The sequence below is a fragment of the Phocoena phocoena genome, chromosome 20 (assembly GCF_963924675.1).
Source record: "Phocoena phocoena chromosome 20, mPhoPho1.1, whole genome shotgun sequence".
Taxonomy (NCBI): Eukaryota; Metazoa; Chordata; class Mammalia; order Artiodactyla; family Phocoenidae; genus Phocoena; species Phocoena phocoena.
The window spans coordinates 16,752,519-16,779,458 of record NC_089238.1 but is presented as its reverse complement, the minus strand read 5'-3'; the positions used below and the strand labels follow the sequence as shown (position 1 = coordinate 16,779,458).

Genomic DNA, 26,940 nt, shown 5'->3' with positions numbered 1-26,940 from the left:
TTCTAAGTGCAGAAAAACAATTCTCGAATCATAGAAAAGAAAGAGTGATTGCCTTTGGGATTAGGCCCCAGAAATCTAGGCTGTTAGACTGACCTGGCTTTTTCTTGCATACTCTTTTGTACAATACGAATTTTTTCCACTGTGTATGTGTATTTTCAATGAAAAAGTAATAGGAATTAAAATCTAAATGTCTGCTATATACATAGCAGTCACTTAGAGAGGGAATGTAGCATAGAGTTTAAGGGCAAGGACTATATCCAGACTGCTTGGGCTCAAGTCCTGCCTCTACCACTTAACTAGTCACTAACCTCTAAATCATATAGCCTCTCTTTACCTCAATTTACCCTGTCTGAAAATGGGTGAAGTAATAGTACCTACCTCCTGGGGTTATAGTGAGGCTTAAAGGAGTTAATATTTGTGAAGTCCTTAGAACAGTTCCTGACAGGTGTGGGTTTTTGTTGGTGGTGGTAGTGTTATGACCCTGTGTTTTACACCAAAGTGAATGTGAAGATGTGTCCAGTCTCTCTCTCTGTGTGCTTACAATTCATCTGGAAAGGGAAGACACCCAGAGCTAATGATGAGTAATGGCAGTGGAGGCTGCAGGAGCTCAGGAAAGGCGCCATAGGAACTAAAGGAGCCTAAGATCGTGTCATTGAAACAGTGGATCTTAAATATGGGTAACTTCTAGAAAAAGTGAAAGGAGAGAAAAGGATGCAAAGAGGCTTGTTCCAGGTGTGATGTGTGTTCCAGATGGACTGAGGCAGAGAAATGAGACGGGAAAGCGCCCTGAGGGAGCCTGAAAGTGGGATATGTCGTGCCATGGCAGGTCATCGTTAGCTGGCAGAGTTTTTCTTAGCATATATAAAATGATGGGATTTATAGCGATGAGAGTTTAGGCTTGATGAAATGTGCTAGCTCTACCTTGAACTTTCAAGTGATTGTGAGATGTTCCTTGTAATTCTTTTTTCTTTTTTTGTGTGTGTGTGTGTGTGTTTGTTTTTTTTTGTGGTACGCAGGCCTCTCACTGTTGTGGCCTCTCCTATTACAGAGCATAGGCTCCGGACGCGCAGGCTCAGTGGCCATGGCTCATGGGCCCAGCCACTCCACGGCATGTGGGATCTTCCCGGACCATGGCACGAACGCGTGTCCCCTGCGTCGGCAGGCAGACTCTCAACCACTGCGCCACCAGGGAAGCCCCCTGTGTAATTTTTTTAATGAACCCCTTCATACAGGACATGTGGGTTACTTACAGGTTGGTGCTTATAGTCAGTGCTGCCAGTGGGCATCCTGGATGCAGGCCTCTACATTTACTGAATCTGTTTCTAGGGTTCATTCCTAGATGGTATTGCTTTTTTTTTTTTTAAGCCATTTTGACTATATTCCTTGTGTCTAGGCCACTGTCAGATATGTGCTTTTCCAAACTGGTAGTTGGAAAGAATCATAATGTGAAAGTTTTTGAGTGTGGAATTAGAGCTAGATATTACCTGAAAAAAAAATCAAATTTTCTTATTGAAAATGATTTTGGGATTAGGTGCTAGTGAGATGGTCGTGTGACTGGGGAACCTGGGAATACCTGAGTCTTCCCCTACCCCACTCCCAGGTCCCAGAGGGGGATGTATGTGCCTGAGAACAGGTAAAGGAAGGCTGGCTTGGCTCCCAGACTTGAGTGCTGTAGGCTGGTAACCTAGGCAGGGAGAGGTGAAAGTGGTTCCTCTCACCAGCTCACAAGGACCTATCTTGTCTGTGGGTCTCCAGGTAGGAAAGGATGTACCGTGCCTGTCCTTGTCCTTAAGTCACTTTGTAATGTGCTTTGTAAAGCAAGGTGATTCATTCCTTAGCACTGTCCGTGTTCTTTTTCTAGTTTGGGGCTGCAAGAGGGAGTGGTAGGCAGGGAAATAGGAGGAGCCATGACCTCCTTCCCGTCTTGAGAACACAGGGCAGCACTCCTTTTAGTTTGTTGCCAGGACTTTGGGAGTTGGGGCCAGGGCTGCAAGAAGGTAAGAAGTATTTTTGAAAGTTGTTGTAACTGTGTGGTATTTGGGGTGGGGGTGGGGAGAGGGAGTTAGTATTTTTACTGCTAGTAGGCCAGAATGAAGAATTTTAAAAAAAGATAAAATGCCGCCTTCTGACTGTTTCCTGGCCTGTTTCAGAGCAGTAGTTCCATTTATTGAGTGCTATCCTTTATGGATTTAATCCTCACTACAGTACTGAAGAAACTGAGGCACAAGAGTTCAGGTAACTTGCCTGAGGTCATAGAGTGATTAAGTGCTGTTCATTCAACTGATGGTTACTGAGAGCAGGATTTCACATCTAGGGTCAATCTGTCTCCCAAACCCATACCCATAACTTCTGCATAATCTCTCAGCATTGAGAGATTTCATCTTACCCACTAGGTAGGAACATGAGCCACTGCAGGCCTGCTCTCTAGGGCTGTCTTCCCTGCCTCAGGAAGCGGTGGGAGGTGGGGGTGAGATGGGCAGGAGGCTCCTTGAATGTCCTCATTGCTAAATATTTGACCTGCTGAAATGTTTGTGGAGAAGAATGAGCTCCCTAGCTGTAACTCGGATTTGCTGTTCTTTTTGAGAGATGGAAAGGCTTGCTGGGTGTGCAAAATTGGAGTCAGTGTTCCCAGCCTGGAGGAAGGAGCTTCTATAATATCCATTGATGAAATTTTTCATGGGTACCTTAAATTTTCAGAAATGGTCCTGAATCTGAAGTGTATTTATCTAAAGTTTATATAGTTCCTCTCTGTAGTAAGAGAAATAATTTCCATATTATGGTTTGATTTACCTGTTTGTATATAAGCTTCTTGATAAATACTTGTTTTTCCCCATTTGAGGTTAGTTTTGGATAGGTTCCACAGTGCAAGTTGTTAAGAATGAGTAACACTATACAACTTTGAGTTCTTAAATAACTTTCTAATGGATACATTAGTCTTCACTAGTTCAACATGCTTTTTTTTACAAGTTTGGAAACTTTTTGGATAATTGAGCTAAAACTAGGCTTAAACAGAGCTGAGTAGATCAAGGCCTTATGCTGTAATAAACTGCAAAAACAAAAAAATAAATAAAAAATAAACTGCAGGTTTTTAATAGGTGTAGATTAAAAAAATTTTTTTTAACGAATTGGATTTGAAAAATTAATCAATGTTTTGTGATTTTTACTTTAAAGTAATGATTTACTTTAAAGTAAGTTATTCTAACTCCTTGATTTATACTCGAATTTCCTTCAGCAGCACAGTTTATCACAAACATTTTCGTAGTGCTTGGGTGCATTTTGATATGCAAATTTTTCTGTTATCATTGTTATTACTTTTGGCTGTGCCACTCGCGTGTGGGGTCTTAGTTCCCTGATCAGAGATCCAGCCCACGTCCCCTGCATTGGAAGCAAGGAGTCTTAACCACCAGGGAAGGCCCTGATATGCAAATTTTTATTGGTCTGAGACCATTTTAATTTACAGATGAAAACTTTGTTTCACCTGAGTAAACTTTTTCAGATGTTTAGGAGCCAACTTTGTTCACCTTTTGGTGGTGTATGGTAGTTGCTTGTAAATAAACCTTTTCTTGGCAAGGCTCTGACCACCACCACCCCACTTTTTCCTTTTCTTTTGAAGATTTCTGTTTAACAAATATTTTTTTGGCTTAGAGTGTTTCTCAAATAAAATTCAAAAGTTCTTATATTTAATTTGTTGTTATTTTTTGTTTTGTTTTTGTTGTTTTTTTTTGGCCACACTGCTCAGCTTGCAGGATCTTAGTTCCCTGACCAGGAATCGAACTGGCACCCTTGGCAATGAAAGCGCAGAGTCCTAACCACTGGACCGCCAAGGAATTCCCTGGCCTATTTTGTTTTTAAGTGTTATTTTGAAACTAAATTTCAACTCTGTTGACTTTGTGGTTAGAAAATTTATTTCTTCTGCTTAACTGAACTTATCAGTTATTTGTAGATTACCAGATATAAAAGCTCTTCAGATCTGGTGATGACAACTTGCTTTGTTTTTATAGAGGAGTGTCATATTTTGTGATGATAAATTGTTTTAGAGCAAGTGTCAGTACAAGGGGCAGTCAGGTGTCACCACGTGGGAGCACTTGGTTCCTCCATTAGACCAGAAGCTCCTTGACGTCAGCACTGTTAATCTCTGCATCCTGGGTGCCTGGAGCATTCAGGCACGACTTACAGGGTTGAGCCATGCCTGTGGGCACAGGTGTAGAAGCATCTTTATTTTAACTATGATAGATTCCAGCTATGATTAGAATTTTTTAGAATTCTATGAATAGAATTTTTATTTAGTAGGGTTTTTTCTATCTACTTGAGTTTTCATACCTCAGTATAGGAAAGCATGGGCTTCAGATTTTGTCAACCAGTCAGTTATTTAGTAATTTTCCTTTTGTTTTGTTTTAATAGCAGTTTTAGTAGCCACTTCTTGACTAGGAAAAATGTAGTTTAATCTTGACTTCCTTAAAACTTTTTCATTGACATTTTTTTACTCTGATAGAACTTTAATGTTTCAGGAATTGTTGCATGATTCTTTAAATTAAAATGTGTTAGTGTTCCTTGAAAACTTTCTATATAAACTAGTGTCCAGTTTTGAACATAGTTTTCTTTGGGAGCAGTCTCCTGGGCACAGAAGTAGTCTGGGCTCGGTGGACCCAGAAGTGTCACTTCCTTTCCTCTGGCCTTGGCTCTCCATGCCTCCCTTTCCGTTTTGATGTTTTAATGATACCCTCCCTGCTCAGTGATTTGTGTTCAGGAAGCTAGGCAGTGATTACTTTTGTTTCTGCTTTGTGAATTTCTCCCCCCACTTCCTATTTTTACTGAGCAACTACAGGAAGTGAGGCGGCTCCTGGCTGGCTGCTGCTAAGCTCTGATGTTAGGCGGCAGAGGACAAGGCCTTAGGGCCTAAGCCATTCAAAGCATTTTACACCTTTGTCTTTGCACTGCCTCCTTCTTCAGGAATCGTAGGAACACGCTCTTATGATTGGGTGATTGGGTTGAGATGACCACATGTCCTTGTCAGCCTGGGGTTGGGGGGAATTGGGTGCCGCTCAGCTGGAGGGCAGAGCTTTTGTGAGGTAGATGAGAGGTTGTTCCAGCAGTAACAATAGAACATAGTGGCGCTGTGGAGAAGTAGCTGTTGTGGGTGGACAGTGTGGCAGGAACAAAAGGTGGGTTGAAGAGACCTGTTGCAAGTAAGGCTGGAGAGGTGATTCTGGATTTGGGCGGGCCTGGACTGGCAGGCTTGGCGTGTGAAGTGAGCAGCCCATCTGCTCTGAGGTCTTTGACGAGGCCTCGGCCTCTATGGTGCTCTCCTTCCTCCCAACTCACGGCATTTGTTTTTTCAACCAGGTATTTAGCATTTACCTGCCTCTTTTCCAGTGATACCTCAAATGGACCTGTTGTAGCTTAACTTACAGGGAAAGTTTGTATCATCTTCCCAGAAAGAAGTCACTTTTTTATGTATTAGGTACTTGAATATAGAAGGAACTTGTTTAGCAGAGTTGCTCGGTAGCATTACTATCGGCATTTTGGGTGGATAATTGTCTTTAGGTGGACAGGGGGGTTGTCCTGTGCATTGCAGGATATTTAGCAGCATTCCTGGCCTTACCCACTAGCACTCTCCCAGTTGTGACAACCAAAAAATGTTTCCAGGCATTGCTAAATGTCCCCTGGGCAGATGTGTGTGTGTGTGTGTGTGTGTGTGTGTGTGTGTGTGTGTAATCATCTTCACTTGTTGAGAGCCACTGTGTTAAAAGATTGAATGCTGACTTACTAATTTTGTGAAATGGAATAAAATAGAATGGTTTCTTGGGATTGGAGCTATTTATAAGTTTCTATTCCAGTATCTGACATTCTCATACATTTTTAGCATGCTACTTAGATTTTGCTATTGTCTATCTATTATGCTTTCATTGAAAGATCTGGGACCTGAGCATCTGGAAGCTTGGCTTTTGGTCCTCATAGAAGATATTCTCTCTTGGCCTTACATGCTTGCTCCTGAAGGCTAGTTCTTTGGAAGCTGAACAGTGCTGGCATAAAGGAGAGAGCAAGAGGCATTTAGGATGTAACAGTAACAATAGCCAACATTTATGCAGCAGTTGCAATAGCCCAGGTGAGACCAGGTGAACAGGATTGAACCATGAATTGTGGTCAACAGGATTAGCAGGACTGAATGTAAGGGATTGTAAGGAAAGGGAACAGGATAGGGACCATCTGGGATAATACCTTACGTTGTTTAGGTGCAGGGTTGGTAGTGCCTTTAACCAAGGCAGTAAATGCAGGAGGAAGACCGGGGAATGGAAGGATGACTAACATTTGAAGTCCCAGGAGAGAGGGGTCTTGACTGGAGAGGTGAATTTGGGTCATTAGCAATGCATATGGCTATGATCTCCTAAAGAGAGACCACTTTCCTTTCTTTTCATTGCTTCAGCTCAACTTCTGCCAATTCCTGCCAAGAATCCTACAGCTTGAAACCATCTCCTAAGGGTAATAAACAGAATGTCCTGGTCTAGATCATTGACGGAGGTGGAATAATGCAGTGATGGAGACCTCCGCTGCTAGTGGCAGACTCCCAGGCCCCAAACCCAGCTCTGTTGGGGACTGCTACCTTACCCATGTGGCAGGAACTTGAAGAACTCACTCAAGCTCTTTAACTGCCTCACAGGATCCTTGTGAGCATTAAATTAGGTAACAGATGCAAGGTGCATAGCACAGTGCCTGGCACTCAGTACCCGCTCAGTTAATGTCAGTTGTTTTTATTTTACAGTTCTAGTGAGCATTAAATGAGATTATGTATCCAAAGCTCCAGGTATAATGCTTGACACATTGTAGTCACTTAATGAATGGTAGTTTTGTTGAGGAGTACTTGCGTGAACATGTCATGTCATCAGCTTTTTTTTTTTTTTTTTTTCAAAGCAGAACCTTTTATCTAGCACTTAGCTACTGCCTCTGTGGATAGCAAGACTGACCGTGTGAATGCTGTATAGAAATAACCATTAAATAAATACTGAGGATGAACTAATCATTCAACAGACATCTGTGCTTGGCACTCTCTGATATCTTGAATGAGCTCGGTGATCTTGGTGGTTGGAGGTGGCTTAGAAGCACAGGGGAAACTGGCAGTTGTGATGCAGTACGTTACAATACAACAAAGACAGTGCTAAGATAGGGCTAAAGACAGGCTGTTATGGTTGCACACAGAGGCGCTTCTACCTCAGTCTTTGTCAAGGTGGCTTCCCAGAGGAGCTGACATCTCAGTTAGACATCCAGGAGGAGTGAGAGTAAGCCAGGAGAGCTTTCCATGCAGAGGGAGCTGAATGTGTAGATGGTGAGAAGAAAGATGGCACAAGCAAGAACTAGGCAGAAATGGGGTGAGGGAGGTGGGGGGAAGTTGGGAGAAAGTTGGGAAGGTAATGGAGAGCCATAATCGATTTTAAGCAGGAGAGTGGCGTGATTAATCACACAGCAACCAGAGAGGAGCAGTCCAGGCATTTAGAAGATAACTCAGGAGGCTCCTCTGTAATTCAGACAGGAGGTAAAGAAGGTTTGAACTTCGGATTGCCAGTGAAAATAGAAGGAAAAAGACTTGCAAGATGTTAAGGAGGCAGAAAGGATATGACTGAATGATTAATTGGATATAAAGAAGAGTAAGGAGTAGAGGATAACTCCAGGTGTCTGGCTTGTTCAGGTAGGTTAATGGTGATGCCATTCACCAAGACAGGGAAGGAATATGGAAAGACTGGGGAGAGTTGGTTTTGGACATTTGATTTGGGGACCTGTCCATTAGGTAGTTGAATATTTGGGATCTGGAGTACAAGAGAAAGATCTGGGCTAGAGAGATGGATTTGGGGATCATCCCAGTGAGAATATGTTGATCTTAGAAACAGGGCACAGCATAGAGCTCTGAGGAACCACAGCACTTCAGGTCTGTCAGATGGGGAGTGGCTCAAAGAGGCAACTAAGAATGGCCAGAGGGACAGGAAGAAAGGAAGGAGAACTAGCATCTTTTCATATCACTCTTTTTAATGTGGTAACACAAGGGGAGCCAAAAAAGTAGAGCCCTAATGAGAGAGAGAACTAAGAACTGAATCAGGCATTTTCTCTTGTCTGGATAGATACTTTAAACTCGTGAATGTTGAGAATAAAAATCTTCAAAGCATTTTTTTGGAGTGCATTTCTAAATATGGCTTGTGTCATTCTGAACTGACCGAAAAAGCACCATGGAAGTGGTTGGGCTTTGAACTTCATGGGCAATAACTTTACTAACCTCCCTAATTTCCTGTAGTGTCTCCAGATTATTAAGGGTGGGTATTTAAATTTACATTGTTGTTGTCTAGAGAGGACAGAGAATTTTCTGTATTTTTTTCCTCTGAAGAAGGAGTTGTTTATGGAGTGGTTCACCTTTATTTTTTAAATAACAGCTTTATTAAAATGTAAGTCACACACCGTACAGTTCACCCATTTAAAGTGTATAATTCAGTGATTTTTAATGTATTCGTAGAGTTACGTAACTACCACCAGAATTTCAGAACATTTTCATCACTCCAAAAAGAAACCCTGTACCCATTAGCAGTCATTCCTCATTCTTCCCATTTGCCCCAGCCATAGGCAACCATTAATTTTTCTGTTTCAGTGGATTTGCCTATTCTGGACATCGCATGTTAATGGGATCATACAATATGTGAACTTTGTGTCTGGCTTCTTTTTTTTTTTTTTGCGGTACGCAGGCCTCTCACTGTTGTGGCCTCTCCCGTTGCGGAGCACAGGGCTCCAGACGCACAGGCTCAGCGGCCATGGCTCACGGGCCTAGCCGCTCCGCGGCACATGGGATGTTCCGGGACCGGGACACGAACCCATGTCCCCTGCATCGGCAGGCGGACTCGCAGCCACTGCGCCACCGGGGAAGCCCTCCACTTTTTTACTATTATGAATAGTATTGCTCTGGACTTTCATGTACAGGTTTTTGTGTAGACATGTCTTTTATTTTTCTTGGATATATACATAATTGTGGAATCGTTTGGTCATATGGTAATTGTACATTTAACCTTTTTAAAATTTTATTTTATTTTTTTATTTTTGACTGCGTTGGGTCTTTGTTGCTGCGCGCGGACTTTCTCTAGTTGTGGAGAGTGGTAGCTACTCTTGCTGTGGAGCATGGGCTCTAGGCGTGCGGGCTTCAGTAGTTGTGGCTCGTGGGCTCTAGAGCACATGCTCAGTAGTTGTGGTGCAGGGGCTTAGTTGCTCTGCGGCATGTGGGATCCTCCCGGACCAGGGCTCGAACCCGTGTCCCCTGCGTGGGCAGGCACATTTTTAACCACTGTGCCACCAGGGAAGCCCTACATTTAACCTTTTGAGGTACTGCCAGACTGTTTTCCAAAGTATTTGCACCCTTTTACATTCCCACAGATTCTAATTTCTCCACATTCTTGCCAACACTTGTTATTGTCTGTCTTTTTTTTTTTTTTTTTTCCCCCCCCGGTACGCGGGCCTCTCACTGCTGTGGCCTCTCCCGTTGCGGAGCACAGGCTCCGGACGCGCATGCTCAGCGGCCATGTCTCACGGGCCCAGCAGCTCTGCGGCATGTGGGATCTTCCCGGACCGGGGCACGAACCCGCGTCCCCTACATCGGCAGGCGGACTCCCAACCACTGTGCCACCAGGGAAGCCCTATTGTCTGTCTTTTTATTATAGTCATCCTAGTAGTTGTGAAGTGGTATCTCATGGCTTTGATTTGCATTTCCCTGATAGCTAATGATGTTGAGCATCTTTTCATGTGCTTATTGGCCATTTGTATATCTTCTTCAAAGGGTTCAACTACATTTGATCATCAGTTTGGGCAAGGTAGATTAACTTGTAAAACTTGACACTGTGAAAGAACAGATGAACATATTTGACTAGAGAAATGAGAGAAAAACGTGTGTGTGTGTGTGTGTGTGTGTGTGTGTGTGTGTTGAAAGATGCTGTAAACAGAAGGTAAAAGATAAAGGACAGGCTCCCCAGAAAAATAACCAGACTCTTCCCCCATATCAGGCCTGTGCTTAAGAGACAGGGTGCTTGATGATCCTGTTATTTAGCTGTGACTTTGGAAGTAGAGACCATGGTCTCCACCTTCTTCCCCACAGCACCTGTCTTAAGGCCACAGATATTGCAACTACTGCCAGGTTTCTGCAGATCTATGGCCTGACAAGTAGAGAGGTCACTTGCCACATGGATAAATATAGTTTCATCTATATTGAAGCATATATCAGAATTTCCATCCTTTTAAGGCTGGATAATATTCCATTATGTGGTTATACCACATTTTGTTTATCCATTGATGGATATTTAGCTTGTTTCGGCTTTCTTGGTATTATGAATAATGCTGCTGTGAACATAGGTGTACAAATATCTGTTTGAGTCCCTGCTTTCAGTTCTTTTGTGTATATACCCAGGAGTAGAATTGCTGGATCATATGGTAATTAGCTATATGTTTAATTTTTTGAGGAACTGCCATGCTGTTTTCCATAGTGACCATACCATTTTACATTTCCACCAGCAATGAACAGGGTTTCAGTTTCTCCACATCCTTGCCAACATGTTGTTTTTGTGTGTTGGTTTTTTCTTTTTGTAATAGTCATATATGCATATGAAGTGGTATCTCATTGTGGTTTTGCTTTGCATTTCCCTAATGGTTGGTGATGTTGAGCATTCTTTCATGTTTGTTGGCCATTAGTCTATTTCTTTGGACAAATGTCTATTCAAGTCCTTTGCCCATTTGATAATTGGATTGTTTGGTTATATATTTTTGAGTTATATGAGTTCTTTATATATTCTGGATATTAATTCCTTTTCAGATATATGGCTTACAGATATTTTCTCCCATTCTTTGGTTGTCCTTTCACTCTATCAGTTGTGTCCTTTGATGTACAGAAGTTTTAATTTTGATGAAGTAAAATTTGTCTGTTTTTTCTTTTATTGCCTTTGCTTTTGGTATCATATGCAAGAAATCATTGCCAAGTCCAAACTCATTAATTTTTATATACTTAATGAATTTTGCTCCAGAAGAGTTATTGTTTGGATTCTGAAATTCTACCATTATTGGCCATTAATATAAGAACTTATTCTTGGGCTTCCCTGGTGGCGCAGTGGTTGAGAGCCTGCCTGCTAATGCAGGGACACGGGTTTGAGCCCTGGTCTGGGAAGATCCCACATACCGTGGAGCAACTAGGCCCGTGAGCCACAACTACTGAGCCTGTGCGTCTGGAGCCTGTGCCCCGCAAAAAGAGAGGCCGCGATAGTGAGAGGCCCGCGCAATGCGATGAAGAGTAGCCCCCACTTGCCACAACTAGAGAAAGCCCTCGCACAGAAACGAAGACCCAATACAGCAAAATAAATAAATAAATTAATAAAAAAAAAAAAAAAAAAAAAGAACTTATTCTTCAGGTTTACCCTGGGTCCTATGACATGGGCTGGGTAGTATTAGATGGGTTCCCTTATTTCTGGCCTGATAAGAATTCCTGGGCTTATCTTTTTGTTTTTGACCCCATATCTAGAATCAGCCATTTCTATAAGGAATTCTCATCCTATTTGGTGGGAGGAAGTAGTATTAAGGGCATTAATTGCAACTGGGATGTGAATTTAGATCTTTTCAGTAAAGTAAATGTGTACTTTTTAGAAAGAAAAAGATAACTCATGATTCAAATTCAATAGAAGGATTACAGGATTTTTATTTCTTTGATTTTATATTTGTGTCTCTTCTCCTTTATTGACAATAACACCAGAGAGGTACAGTCAAGACACTGTTTTAACTTGAAAAATCCTTCTCTGTGTGGTTATGCCACCAATTCGATAAATAGTTTAGGTTCACTTGTCTGTTTTTTATTTTTAGGATTGTTTTATTTTTTATTTACTTTTTTTTTATAATTATATAATATAGTTACATGGTTCTAAAGATAAAACTATATAAAGCCAGTTATACTGAGAGAAGTATGGCTTCCTTCTTTGCCTTTGTTCTTCTCTGTACCTCATAGATAAACATTTTTATTGGTTTTTGGTTTATTCTTCCATTGCTTATTTTAAAAAATATAAGCAAGTGTGGGGGGTGTGTGTGTGTGTATCCCCTACATGCTACTCCACTCCTATTTTATTTATTCCCTTGTTTTTCATTTTGGCAATCATCTTTCTTATTTCCAAGAGTTCTTCCTTGATTTCTGCTTCATTTATGTTTTGCTTGCTTTTGTTTTAAGGTTGCATTATCTTCTCATATCTCTCTGAGGATACCAGTTAGAATTTCTTTAGATACCAGTTTTTCTGGGACCTAAAATATATGTTTCTCCTGGAGTCTGATCTGCTTTTCATCTTAGTTTTCCTTTATGTCCTCTTGGTTTTCTTTCACTATCTGGTGATGCTTATCGATGAAGAACCAGGTTGATTATATAGGTTATTGACAAGAGGTTCCTGTTTTTCCAACAGTCCTCTTGGCTTAATAGGAGTTGGCTGATTCAGTGACCAGGGGTGAGAAGTATGGAGGAGATCAGGTAGATGAACCTATTTCCCACTCCTGACTGTACCTGCTGACTCAAAGCTGGGCATTTATCCAGCTCCTCCAGGAAAAGGGCTCTGCTTCTCTGCCCGCCTTTGGCTTTACATGTTCTGAGAAGTGTCTAGCTCTGCTCTGGTCTATCTTGTCATACAATTTCCTCCACTTCCTTTCTGTCTTCTAGAAAGTGGCCAGCATTCAAATAGACTATATCTCTTGGCCATTTTAATTACCGTTATGTTGTGATTCCCTTGTGAATATCTTTTTGTTGTCTTTGGGATTTGAGGAAGGTGGGGAGGTAAGTATATGTGCCTGTTTATTTAGCCTGTCATCTTGAAATGAAGCTACTTTGTGCCATACCATTTCTGACAACAGGAGTGCTTTTCACTCCTTTTTCTCTATTGGCTTAATGACTGAAATGGATTTAAAATTGTTCTCTGTGTTCACAAATAATAACTATCACATTACTGAAACACGTGATGCCACCCACCCTAGAATACGTAGATATCTACTCAGTTTAGGGATTGGGTGACTTTACAAGACCTTTCTTGTTTGTCAGTAACTTTTTTCCAGACAAGCAAGATAATAAGGCCTGGTTACTTTCACTTACTGGAATGATAATAATAATAAGATCATCAGACAAGTAGTGCTTAATATGTGCCAGACATTATTCTACATGCTTTGTATGTATAAACTCATTTAACTCAATAACAGTAGTTACTGTTATTATCCCTATTTTACAGACGATGAAACTGAGGCACACAGAGGTTAAAGAACTTGCCCAAGTCACATAGCTGGTAAGTGGCAGAGCCAGGATCTCAACCAGTTAGTTAGCCACCAGGGCCACTTTCTTTTCCACTGCATCTCTGAAGGGAAGCTCTTCAAATTTTCTCAGGATGACCACTTTTTAAAAATTTTATCAGTTATGGGTATAAGAAAACCCTTTTATACTTAACTTTTGTCTAGTTTCAAGCATGTTCTTTGTTATTGTTTGAAATACAAATTCCTGTTGACTTTGATGCAGAAAGGAATGCTTTAAATGATGTAATCAGGTCTGAGTTCAATTTTAATCTATTGAGAATTTTTGCAAATTATTGTAATGTTGAAAAGATGTGATATCTACTAAAATGTCCTTTTCTGCCATGTGTTTGAGAATCTTAGGCAGCATTAAAACTTATGAATACCGTACTTAAATCTTACAAGCCTTGGCTACAACTGACTTCTGAGATCTTTCACAATGCATATTTATTTCCATGTAGCATGAATAGTGGATTCATAAATGGTGAATATTTTCCCAGTGAAAATTCTTTTTAAGAAAATACACAGCAGAAATGTCCTTAAATGGATTGAACATATTTTAGCCCTTCAGGGAGATAAATATGGAGGAAAAGCTTTCAAAAAACAATAAGACAAGTATTGAGAATAATTTTATTTAAAAAAGTAAAAGAGATATATCCACGTGCTTATATACATGTTTGTGAGCATTTTAAACTTTTCATTACAGAACTGTTTGATCATATACAACAGTAGAGCAGATAATGTGATCAATCTCATGTGTACCCATCACCGAGCTTCCATCAGTATTTTGTCAGGGGATATTATGATCACTGCCATGAAGATGACTCCTTAGATGGATGTCACCACCTTCTTTGCGTATTGTTTCTTGGCAAAAGCCTATTTGAAAATGATAGAACTTGAATGGTATTTCAATTCCATGATATTTCCTTGAATTCAACACTATCTAGTTTTGATTACAGCAAAGGTCAGCACAGGAACACCGGATCCATTAAGAATAAGTAAAAACCAATTTTTGTTTTCTTCAGGGGCTTGTTTGTTCTTTCTGCCTGGAGAAGAACCCCAGGCTTGACTGTTGGACCGGAGTGGTCTTGTTAGAAGCAATTATGATACAAACAGAAGTTTTCATTGAATTTTCCAACCAGCCCCTTGGTTCTAAGAAGTAGAGTCATTTATCACATGGAGGTGGAAGTCCCTTTCTGGATTCTTGATGAATAGGAATATTGGTGAAATACCTGAGTTGCCTTAAGTGGTGTTTATATAGTCAGCAACTTCAGATGTCCATGCTCAGGTGTCGTCATCCTTGTGGCTTTCAGCAGGTTTTTAGCTGACCAGTTTGACTCTCAAATTATAGCATGCATCTAGAATTACCTGAGGATCTTGTAAAAAATGCATATTCTCTGCTCCTGCCTCCAAAGATTGATTCGTTAGATTTGGATTGTATTCCAGGAATCAGCATTTTAATAGTCATTCCATTAAAGGGATGTTCTGATTCTAATGTCAGGGAAGGAAGTCCTTAAGCTTTGGTTGGCTTCTTTCTTTTCATCCTAGTCTTAACAAGGTTAATGTTAATATGGCATCTCATAAAAAATTGCTTAAAAATTTTCCATTCTTAATAACATGTTCAGTGGGCATTATAACCACGCCCTGTACACTGATATGGCCTATAGACAGACTTATCCTAATACAGGTGCACCTTTGGTGTTTAGCAATTCAATTCTGATGCTCACAGCCTGAGGACCACACCTTGAGGATACAGGTGCACAGGTAATAAGTGATATGGATACAAAGGGTTCAATATGGGAATTCCCTGGGAGTCCAGTGGTTAGGACTGTGTGCTGCCACTTCAGGGGGCATGGGTTCAATCCCTGGTCGGGGAACTAAGATCCCACAAGTAACATGGCGCAGCCAAAAAACAAACAAACAAAACACAAATAAACAAAAAATTAAGCTAAAAAATAAAGCAAAAAACCCCCACAGAGGATCCAGTATATATTTCTCTTTGGTGCCCCCTGACTGCGTTAGCTTGAGCCTTTGGCCTCCCCTATTTGGTTATTGCTGGACCAACACTAAGTGCAGGAAGAGAGGCTCAGTTTGGATGAAGTCACCTGCTGCCTCCAGCTCAGTGCAGCGTTCCTCTGTAGGGAAGGGAAACATGGTGAATGTGGATGGCAGGTGGTTCTTCACCTGGGGCTCTAAATCCAAAACTGAATGAAAACTTTGGTGTTTTGGATAGTGTTAAGACTATGGAGTGTTTTGTCATCAGTCTCTCAAAGGACTCTGTGACCTTTCCTTCTCTACCTCCTTCCACTCCCCCACCCTGCATACATAAACACAGCAAAGAACCATGTCCTGGAGCAGCCTATGTGAGCATCACCTGGCCTCTGGAAAGCAACTGTAGGGACTCCACATTGCAAAGCAGCCTCTCCTGGGTGGAATCAGAATTGCTCTCGCCATCTTGTAAAAACTGTACAACCCACAGCTGGGCTGGATGGGCAGCTGTGGCCGACTGTATTGCTTACCCAGTATTCCATGTGTTCCCCTACATTTCCCAGTTTACCTTGTGGTTACATTAGCACAAGTGACTAATTCTGGCCAAAGGGCTGTGATGGGAAGTGATGTGTGTCACTTACAGTGGGAAGCAGTAAAGAGTTGATATGAGTTTGTTGTGCTAAGGTGACTGTGGAAAACAAAAGTTCCAATGATGTCCCTACAAGTTGAAGGGCTGCCTTGAACTTTATGTGAGCAAAAAATAAATCTTAGGTTAGGCCACTCCTTTCAGGATTTATTCCTGTAGTGTAGCTTAATGTGTCAGTCTGGATAGTGCTGAACAGAATATTTATGTACACATTTAGAGTTCTGAGGGTCAAGATACAGGCGCTATGTGGTCTAGTGCAAGACATTTAGTATCCTGAGATTTTTTTTCCCTCATCTGTAAATTGAAGGGCTTAAATTAGATGATCTTTAAGGGCCTTTTCAGTACTCACATTCCCAGATTTGGGATAGCAGCATTTAAATCCAGATTTCTAATTGAAGTATGAAGAGGAAACTAAGTCTGCATTAAAGGTATCTCTGGAAAACTTATTATTTTTTAAATTAATTATTTTATTTATTTATTTATTTTTGGCTGCGTTGGGTCTGCACTGCTGCGCACGGGCTTTCTCTAGTTGCGGCGAGTGGGGACTACTCTTCGTTGCTATGAGCAGGCTTCTCCTTGCGGTGGCTTCTCTTGTTGTGGAGCATGGGCTCCAGGCGCACGGGCTTCAGTAGTTGTGGCACGTGGATTCAGTAGTTGTGGCTCATGGGCTCTAGAGTGCAGGCTCAGTAGTTGTGGCACACGGACTTAGTTGCTCCACGGCATGTGGGATCTTCCTACACCAGAGCTCAAACCCGTGTCCCCTGCATTGGCAGGCGGATTCTTAACCACTGCACCACCAGGGAAGTCCCGAAAACTTATTTTTTATTATGTACCTTTTGCTATTAAATGAGAAGTTACATAAGGAAAATGGCAATGAAGTTACATAGGGAAAATAACAGCTTTATTGAGATGTAATTCACATACCATATGTGTTTTAGTATATTTAGAGTTGTGCAACAGTCACCATTATCTAACTTCAGAACCTTGTCATTGCCGCAAAAAGAAACCCTGTACCCATTAGCAGTGATTCTCCATTCCACAAATCTACCTTCTGTTTCTGTGGATCTGCCTATTCTGGGTATTACATATCAGTGGGAGCATATAATATGTGGCTTCTTGTGTCTGGCTTCTTTCACACTTAGCACAATGTTTTCAAAGTTCATCCATGTTTTAGCATGTATCAGTACTTCATTCCTTTATATGTACATAATATATATATTTAATGTTCCATTGTATAGCTGTACCACATTTTGTTTATTCATTCGTCAGTTGAGAGACATTTGGGTTGTTTCTATTTTTTGACTATTTTGAGTAATGCTGCTGTGAATGTTGATGTATAGATTTTTGTGTGGATTTATATTTTTCATTTCTCTTGAATATATTCATTAGAGTGGAATTGCTGGGTCATGTGCTAACACTATACTTATTTTAAGGAGCTGCCAAACTGTTTTCCAAAGTGCTGTACTATTTTAACATCCTACTAGCAATGTATGAGGGTTCCAATTTTTCCACATTCTCACCAATACTTGTTATTGTTTGTCTTTTTGATTGAAGTAATCATCTTTGATGAAGCAGCTATATGCAAGCTAGTCAGTGAAGAGATATTAATATATATTTTACCTTGTTAAGTTTTTCTTTAAGCATTTGTAATATCCATTGGCATTTTTATAAAAAATTTCACCATGAGCTTAGCACTAAAATAGTTTAATGAATAATAATATAACTCCTCAACTTGTTTAGCTTTTACAAATGTTATTTTTTATTTTTAAAATAATGCATTCTAGAAGGGGAAAAAAAGGAGTGAATGTGATTCACCAAATGTAATTGTTCTCTTAAAGCATAAATTTGTCTTTATAAATTATATACTTCTAAATTGGCAGATAGATTGTACCTTAAATATATAGGCTTGAGCCTTTAAAAATCACAGTGAAATCCTGAAAGGTTGTACATAATAGAATTGCTGAATTGTTACATTAAATATACCATGGGTTCAGTACTTAAAGAAACCTCTGTATCTTGTAAGATGGTCAGTAACCCTCTGGTTACTTGTTTCATAGATTGATGTTTTTGTATATTATATTTTTAAAAAGAGGAGTACCCCATTATGTTGGGAGCACAAGTGTTTCAAGTAGTGTTATATATAGTTGATCCTCACGATTCTCAGATCCTGTATTTGCAGATAAGCTTACTGGCTAAAATTTATTTGCAACACAGAATCAATACTTGTAGAACTCTTGTGGTCAGTTGTAGACATGTGCAGAGTGGCAAAAAATTTGAATTGCACAACGGATGAACAGGGTGACGCTCTGCCTTCTCATTTCAGCTCTCAGACTATAAACAAGTATTCTTTTCATAGTCTGTTTAGTGCCACATTTTTTGCATTTTTATACTTTTTGTTGGCAGTTTCACTGTTTAAAATGGCCCCTAAGTGTATTGCTGAAGTGCTGTTCAGTGTTCATAAGCCCAAGAAGGCTGTGATGTACCTAACAGAGAAAAGACCTGTTAGATGAGTGTCATTCAGGCATGAGTTATAGTGCCATTACCTGTGAGTTCAGTGTTAATGAATCAACAGTGAATATTAACTAAGGTGTCTTTAAACAGAAACACACGTAAAACAAGGTTATATATTGATTGGTTGGTGAAAATGTTTTGACTAGAGGCTCACAGGATCTAGGAGTACTGGTTCAGTATTTGCTAATTCAGTGTACATGGCAACTTTTTATAACTGCCTGTAAATAATGAGAATCAACTATACATGATGAATTGCTTTTCTCTTGTTGCTTTCAAGATTCTTGCTTTGGCTTTAGGCAATTTGATTATAATATGCCTAGGTTGATTTTTTTGAGTTTATCCTACTTGGAGTTTATTGAGCTTCATAGATGTGTAGATTCATGTGCTTTTTATCAAATTTGAGAAATTTGGGGCCTTTATTTCTTCAAATATTTTTTTTCTGTGCCTTTCTCCGTCTCCTCTTCTGAGAATCCTATTATATGATGCTGGTATGCTTGATGGTGTCCCACAGGTCTCTGAGACTCTTTTCTTTTTTCTTCCTGTTCCCCAGACTGGATAATCTCAGTTGGTTAATCTTCAGTTTCACTGATTCCTGTTCAAATCTGCTGTTGAGCCTTTAGTTAATTTTTTTATGTTAGTTGTATTTTTCAACTCCAGAATTTCTATTTGGTTCTGTTTTAAAAATATTTCTCTCTTTTAGTAGTATTCTGGATTTGCTGAGACATCATTCTCATATGTTCCTTTAGTTCTTTTTTTTTTCTTTTTAATGATTTTACTTAAAAAAAAATAGAAGTATAGTTGACTTCCTTTAGTTCTTTAGATATGGTTTCCTTTAGTTCTTTGAACATATTGAAAATAGCCGATTTTAGTCTCTGTCTAGTAAGTCCAACATCTGGGCTTCTTCATCAGTTGTTTCTCTTGTTTGTTTATTTGTTTGCTTTCCTGTATAAGGGCCATACTTTCTTGTTTCTTTGCATGTCTTGTTAAGTTTTAATTGAAAACTGAACATTTTTTATGATATAATGTGGCAACTGGAAATCAGATTCTCTTCCCTCTCCAAGTGAGTTCCAAGTCAGATCAAATAGAGATCCTTGCAAGTGGGATCTTCCAGGGAACCTGCAGATAAGTCAGATAATGATAATTTTCTAGGAATGAAACTCTGAAGGAGCTCTAGCCTAGTTCTGCTCCCTCCAGTTCTGCTGCCTGCCTTCTGGTTTTCACTGCAAATGCAGCTGTTATTTTTCAAGGTTACCATAGAGTTCGAGAGCAGGGAATGGAACTAGATCAAGTTAAAATGCTACAAAGCTGACTATAGTAGTCCCCCCACCCTTATCCACAGTTTCACTTTCAGCCATTTCAGTTACCTGCAGTTAAGTGCAGCCTGAAAACATTAAGTGGAAAATTCCAGAAATAAGTTTTAAATTGCACGCCATTCCGAGTTGCATGATAAAATATCATGCTGTCCCGTTCCATCCCGCCTGGAACATGTATCATCTCTTTGTCCAGTGTATTCATGCTGTATATGCTGCCTGAGGTTTCAGGCATCCACTGGGGGTCTTGGAACATATCCCCCCATGGATGGGGGTACTACTGTATTCTTACTGAGATTCAGCCATTTTTCTTGAATAAATGCTCCCCAGTTTGCTTCAATCCTGTTAATTTCTAGTCTTTAAAAAGTTGACTCTGAGTCATGTACCATGATGTTCATTGCAGCACTATTTACAATAGCCATGACATGGAAGCAACCTAAGTGTCCATCAACAGATGAATGGATAAAGAAGATATGGCACATATATACAACGGAATATTACTCAGCCATAAAAAGAAACGAAATTGAGTTGTTTGTAGTGAGGTGGGTGGACCTAGAGTCTGTCATACAGAGTGAAGTAAGTCAGAAAGAGAAAAACAAATACCGTATGCTAACACATATATATGGAATCTAAAAAAAAAAGGTCATGAAGAATCTAGGGGCAGGATGGGAATAAAGACGCAGACCTACTAGAGAATGGACTTGACACGGGGAGGGGGAAGGGTAAGCTGGGACAAAGTGAGAGTGGCATAGACATATATACACTACCAAATGTAAAATAGACAGCTAGTGGGAAGCAGCCGCATAGCACAGGGAGATCAGCTCGCTGCTTTGTGACCACCTAGAGGGGTGGGATAGGGAGGGTGGGAGGGAGGGAGACGCAAGAGGGAAGAGATATGGGGATATATGTATATGTATAGCTGATTCACTTTGTTATAAAGCAGAAACTAACACACCGTTGTAAAGCAATTATACTCCAATAAAGATGTTTTTTAAAAAAGTTGATTCTGACCAATTAGGCCAGTTTTATCACTGTTTTTATGGAGGAGAGAATTTTTGGAGGTTCTTACTCTGCCATTTTTTATGACATTACTTCCCTCCCCTTTTTTTTAGGTTTTTATTTTCATGAACCTGCTGCTTTCTTCTTAGTACTGAAATTATAGTTTGGATTAGATCTGAATCTTAAAGTTTGCCAAGGCTTTTCATCTAGAACTTTTTATTATACCCCAGTTAGTCATGTAAGCATGTACATTTCAGAGTAGTGCGGTGCACATATTCTTGGCCTCGCTGGCTTATTGTAAAGGAGGAAGGAGATTTGATTGAAACCAGCCATTTGGTAGTCTCTGCGGTACTGCCTTCTGGGTTTCCCCTCCCTCATGCTGTTCCACTTGGAATGAAACTTTCCTTACCGAAGCTTCCCTCCTTTTTGTTCTAGTTAATCCTTTGTTTCTTCCTTAAACTTTCACTGAAGAATAACACATAGGAAAGTACAGAAATTATAGTAACTATGCTTGATTTTATTATCTCCGAGTAAATACCTAGATAATCACCACCCTGGTTAGTGGGTAGCCACCCACAAAGCTGACCATCTACCCAGTAAATCATTTTTCAGATGGAGCAGATGCTCATCTATTCTAAATAGACATTTCTGGAGGCCAGTAGTATATATTTTTCCCTATTTCTCTCCTTTTTAATTGATATATAATTCTCATACCATAAAATTCACCATTTTAAAGTGTGAAATTCAGTGAGTCTTAGTACATTAACAAAATTGTGCAACCATCATCACCATCTAACTGTAGAATGGCTTCATCACCTCAGAAAGAAACTCTGTATTAATTGATAGTCACTCCCTATTCCCTTCCTCTCCTCAACTCCTGGCAACCACTGATCTACTTTTATCTGTCTCTACGGATTTGCTTTATCTGGATGTTTCATATCAATGGAATCTCACAGTATATGACCTTCTGTTTCTGGCTTCTTTCTCTTACCATAATGTCTTCAAGGTTCAGCCACACTGTAGCATTTATCAATACTTCATTCTTTTTTTCTTTTTTTTTTTAAAATAAATTTATTTATTTTTGGCTGCGTTGGGTATTTGTCACTGCGCTCGGGCTTTCTCTAGTTGTGGCGAGCAGGGGCCACTCTTTGTTGCAGTGCATGGGCCTCTCATTGCGGTGGCCTCTCCCATTGCAGAGCGCAGGCTCTAGGTGCGCGGGCTTCAGTAGTTGTGGCACGCCGGCTTAGTTGCTCTGCGGCATGTGGGATCCTCCTGGACTAGGGCTCGAACCCGTGTCCCCTGCATTGGCAGGTGGATTCTTAACCACTGTGCCACCAGGGAAGTCCCACTTCATTCTTTTTTATGGCTGAATAATATGCCATTGTATGGCTATACCACATTTTGTTTATTCATTCAGCAGTTGATAGACTTGGGTTGTTCCACTTTGGGGCTATTATGAATAATGATGCTGTGGACATTCATGTGCAAGTTTTTATATAAATACATGTTTTCAGTTTTCTTGGGTATATGCTTAAGAGTGGAATTGCTTGGTCTTAATGGCGACTCTGTTTAACATTTTTTGGAACTGCCAAACTGCTTTTCACAGTAGCAGCATCATTTCATGTTCTCACCAGCAATTTATGAGAGTTCCAGTTTCTCCACATTCTCACCCACACTTATTTTCTGTTTTGTTTTTTGTTTGTTTTTACTGTAGCTATGCCAGCATGTATGAAGTAGTATCTTACTGTGGTTTATTTGTGTTTCCCTAGTGACTATCCATGTTGAGCATCCTTTCATTTGCTTATTAACCAGTTGTATATCTTTCAAGAAATGTCTTTTAGTATCATTTGCCCACCTTTTAATAGATTATTTGTCATTTTATTGTTGAATTCTAAGAGTTCTTTTTGTATTCTGGATACTAGATTTTTAACAAGATACATGATTTTCCAGCATTTTTGCCCGTACTGTGGGTTTTCTTTTCACCTTTATAGTGACCTTTGATGCACCAACGTTTTTAGCTTTGATGAAGTCCAGTTTATCTATTTTTTCTTTTGTTGTTTGTGCTTTAAGATGTCATATCTGGCTCCCCTCCCCCTCCCTCCTCCCTCCTCCCTCCTCCCTCCTCCTCTAGCACAGGGCCCGGGCGGGCGGGGCATTCTGCAGCCAGCAAGCCGGGCACGCAGCTGCCCACTTGCGCTGTGCCTGCTGCAGCCAAACCCGGCCCAACGGGAGCCGAGCAGAGAGTGGGGATCACGAGCCCTGGCCAGAGCGAGTGCGTTCAGCCACCACCGAGTTGGCACCTGGAGGACGTGGAGGAAAGGCCGGCAGAGACCAATGCCAGTGTGGACGACTCGGCGGCCCCCTCGGTGGCCCAGCTGGCAGCCGCTGCAAAGGAGACACCAGCCAGTAAACCAACAAGAAGGAAACTGCCCTGCTCCCTCTCTCTATTCCTCCCCAGGGTAGAACTGGGCCAGAATGGTGAAGAGAAGTCACCGCCCAATGCAAACCACCCTCCTAAAGTCAAGGTGAAGAGCTCGCCTCTGATCAAGAAGCTCCAGGCCAGTTTAGCCTTTGATCCAGCGACCCTGCTGCCTGGGGCCTCACCCAAGAGTCCCCAACTCAAGGCCATGGTATCACCGTTTCACAGCCAGCTTTCTACCCCCAGCAGCCCTGGCGTGTGGTCTCGGGCCAGCAAGCCAGAGGAGGTGCCCATCAGCTTTGACCAGCCTCCTGAAGGCAGTCATCTGCCCTCTTACAGTAAGGTGCAGACGAGGGCCTCCATAAAAAGGTGCCCTCCTTCCAGGCTATTCAGAAGGTCCCAATCGGATTGTGAGGACCTGGGGAAGCTCAGGGCCATGGAGTCCTCCCAGGAGAATGGCGCCAAGGAAGAGAATGGCAACAAGGTGTTCCCAGCCAAGAGCAAGACTCCAGGATCCCCTCCTCTGAGGAGGACACCCAGCAGGACAGAGAAGCAGGAGGAGAAGGGAAGGGCCTCGGGGGTAGCCCAGCAGCACGAAACGGCCATGGGGAACACCGAGGAGGGGGCCAGCCAGCGTCCAGCCCGAGCCTCCAGCCCAGAGGCAGAGGACGGGTGTGGGAGCCCCATGGAGGAGAAACCGGCTGAAGAGTAGATGGAAGAGCCTACAGAGGTGAAGGAGAGGGTGGCCAGTGAAGAAGAGGAGCCCAGACAGAGGAGCCAAGACACAGAGGGGCTAAAGGAGGGAGCTGTCGGGGAGGAGACCCCCCAAAGCCCATCCTGGAGGAGGGGAGGGCGACCACAGTCCTGAGCAGGGGACCGGCAAGGAAAAGCAAGATGGAGGGGGCCGTCCTCGAGCCAGGCTGTGACCCTGGCACTGGCCATGCCCAGCCGGACACTAGCAGTGAGGTCCCCAAGACAGAGGATAACACCCCTGTCCAGGACACTAAAAGGTGAAGAAGATCTCATTGTGCCTAGTGATGAAGCTGCTGGAGCTGTGTCCTTGAAGTAGCAGCAATGATCGTAGTGGCAGCAAAGGAAGCCATCTCAGGAGCAGGATGGCGTGAGGGTCTGGAGTCAGCCTGAGGACACAGGGTGCAATTCCCCGATGTCTGCACCATCGGAGACAGAGATTGGATCTGAGGGCCAAGACTTCTATCAACTTGAGTTTGTGTCACCTGATGGACTTGGTTTAAAACAAAAAAAAAGAAACTCATTTAAAACAATTTACTATGGTGACAACTCCCTAGGGATACTGGTCAAACTGTGGGGCCCAGATACTGTCCACACCCACCTAACCCTATAGCTGACCTCAGAACTGGACTGGGATTTACCTAATCAGATTGTGTTTGTGTAAGGTGACAGCCTTTTTATTGTTCTTAAGTTTTCATGGTTCTCAAATGTAAGTAAAGACTCATTTCAGGTAGCTAGAAACAAAGTAGTATCACTGGAAATATAAATCCTGTAAGTTACAGAAGAGCTTAAATTGTATAGAGACCCTGAGACAACCTTTCAGCTTCGTCAAAATTTGACTGGCCAACCAATTTTGAAAACACTAGGCGAGAAGAGATAATTATTGAAACATTAAAAAATATGTGTCTGTTCCAACAAAAACAAAAAAAAAAGATATGTCCAAGAAACCATTGCCTAATCTAAGATCACAAAGATTTACACCTATATTTTCTTTCTTTTTTTAAAAAGTTTATTTATTTTATTTATTTATTTTTGGCTGTGTTGGGTCTTTGTTGCTGTGCGCTGGGTTTCTCTAGTTGCAGCGAGCGGGGGCTGCTCTTCGTTGCCGTGCGCGTGCTTCTCATTGCAGTGGCTTCTCTTGTTGTGGAGCACAGGCTCTAGTTGCACGGGCTTCAGTACTTGTGGCACAAGGTCTCAATAGTTGTGGCTCACGAGTCTAGAACGCAGGCTCAGTAGTTGTGGCACATGGGCTTAGTTGCTCCATGGCATGTGGGATCTTCCCGGACCAGGGCTCGAACCTGTGTCCCCTGCACTGGCAGGCGGATTCTTAACTACTGCGCCACCAGGGAAGTCCCTGTATTTTCTTATAAAAGCTTTATAGTTTTAGCTCTTATTGAGGTCTTTGATCCATTTTGAGTTAATTTTTGTTTATGATATAAGATAGGGGTTCATATTCTTTTTTTTTTTTTTGCATGTACGTATCTAGTTGTCCCATCACCATTTATTGAAAAGACTATTCTTTCCCAACTGAATGGTTTTGGCACCCTTGTCTAAAATCAGTTGACCATAGAGGTATGGGTTTATTCTAAACTCTCACCTGCATTCCACTGATACATATATGTCATTTCTTGTGCCAGTGCTCTGCTGTCTTTATTACTATAGCTTTACAGTACGTTTTCAAGTTAGGAAGTGTGAGTCCTCCATATTTTTTTCAATATTCATTTGGTCGTCTTGGGTCCCTTGCATTTCCATATGCATTTTAGGATCAGCTTGCCTATTTCTGTAAAAAAGGTAGTTCAAGTTTTGCTAGAGATTGCATTAAATTTGTAGATGAATTTGGTGAAGTAGTATATTTTTAAGTATTACAAGTTTCATTTACATAAACTTTGGAAGCATGTAAAGCAGAAAAAAGTTTAATGTTTATGGTGACTTTTAAAAAATTAGTGAGTAGGGGGCTTCCCTGGTGGCGCAGTGGCTGAGAGTCCGCCTGCTGTTGCAGGGGACACGGGTTCGTGCCCTGGTCCAGGAAGATCGCACATGCTGCGGAGCGGCTGGGCCCGTGAGCCATGGCCACTGAGCCTGTGCGTCCGGAGCCTATGCTCCACAACGGGAGAGGCCACAACAGTGAGAGGCCCGCGTACCGCAAAAAAAAAAAAAAAAATTAGTAAGTATATGGGTCTTACTTGACCTTCTAGGATCATCTGGCAGAGGAATGAGGGTGAACTCTCAGAGCCAGGGGCACCAGTGTACAACACAGAACAAAGAAAGGTTCTCCTCAGGGTTGCTCAAGACACTCACTGTGGCCAATTCAAGGTGATGGTTTTCCTTCACAGACCACACAGTTTCTGTGTGAGCAGCCTTCCATCCTTCAGCACTCCTGCTGAGTGCTTCTTTTGTACATCGGAATTTGTACAGCCACATTGATAACAATGGAGCACTTGGCTAGGAATAGATATGATTGCCTTATTGTAATGAATCTGAAAAATGAACATTTGGGAACAGATTTCTTACATATAGCTGTTTGATATCTTGTTTCTTGAAAAGGTTATGAGAGTTTTTAGAGAGTCAAGATTCTCTTGAACACAGAGCTACAAATGGTGGCTGGTTTAGTTGGATTTATATGCTAGCTGGGTTAGGATTGCTATATACTTTTAGAGTATGTGTTTGTATCCATAGCACTTTCCTCATCTCTTGCTCTTATAACCTGCCTGCCTTCCTGTGTTCCTAATGCAGTTGTAGAACTGTAAAGGAGGCATGGTATTTGGCCATGATGAGTGATAAGGTATGATTTATATTTATTTTTATCTATCAAAAAAGGAAAATGGAGGGCTTCCCTGGTGGTGCAGTGGTTGAGAGTCCGCCTGCTGATACAGGGGACACGGGTTCGTGCCCCGGTCCGGGAAGATCCCACATGCCGCGGAGCATCTGGGCCCATGAGCCATGGCCGCTGAGCCTGCGCGTCCGGAGCCTGTGCTCCGCAACGGGAGAGGCCACAACAGTGAGAGGCC

General features: G+C 41.5%; 1 pseudogene; it reads left to right on the top strand.

The window, feature by feature from the left end:
• The first annotated feature begins 18,466 nt into the window (after nucleotides 1-18,466).
• LOC136140278 (capZ-interacting protein pseudogene) lies at nucleotides 18,467-24,196 on the top strand (annotated as a pseudogene).
• The last annotated feature ends 2,744 nt before the right edge of the window (nucleotides 24,197-26,940 follow it).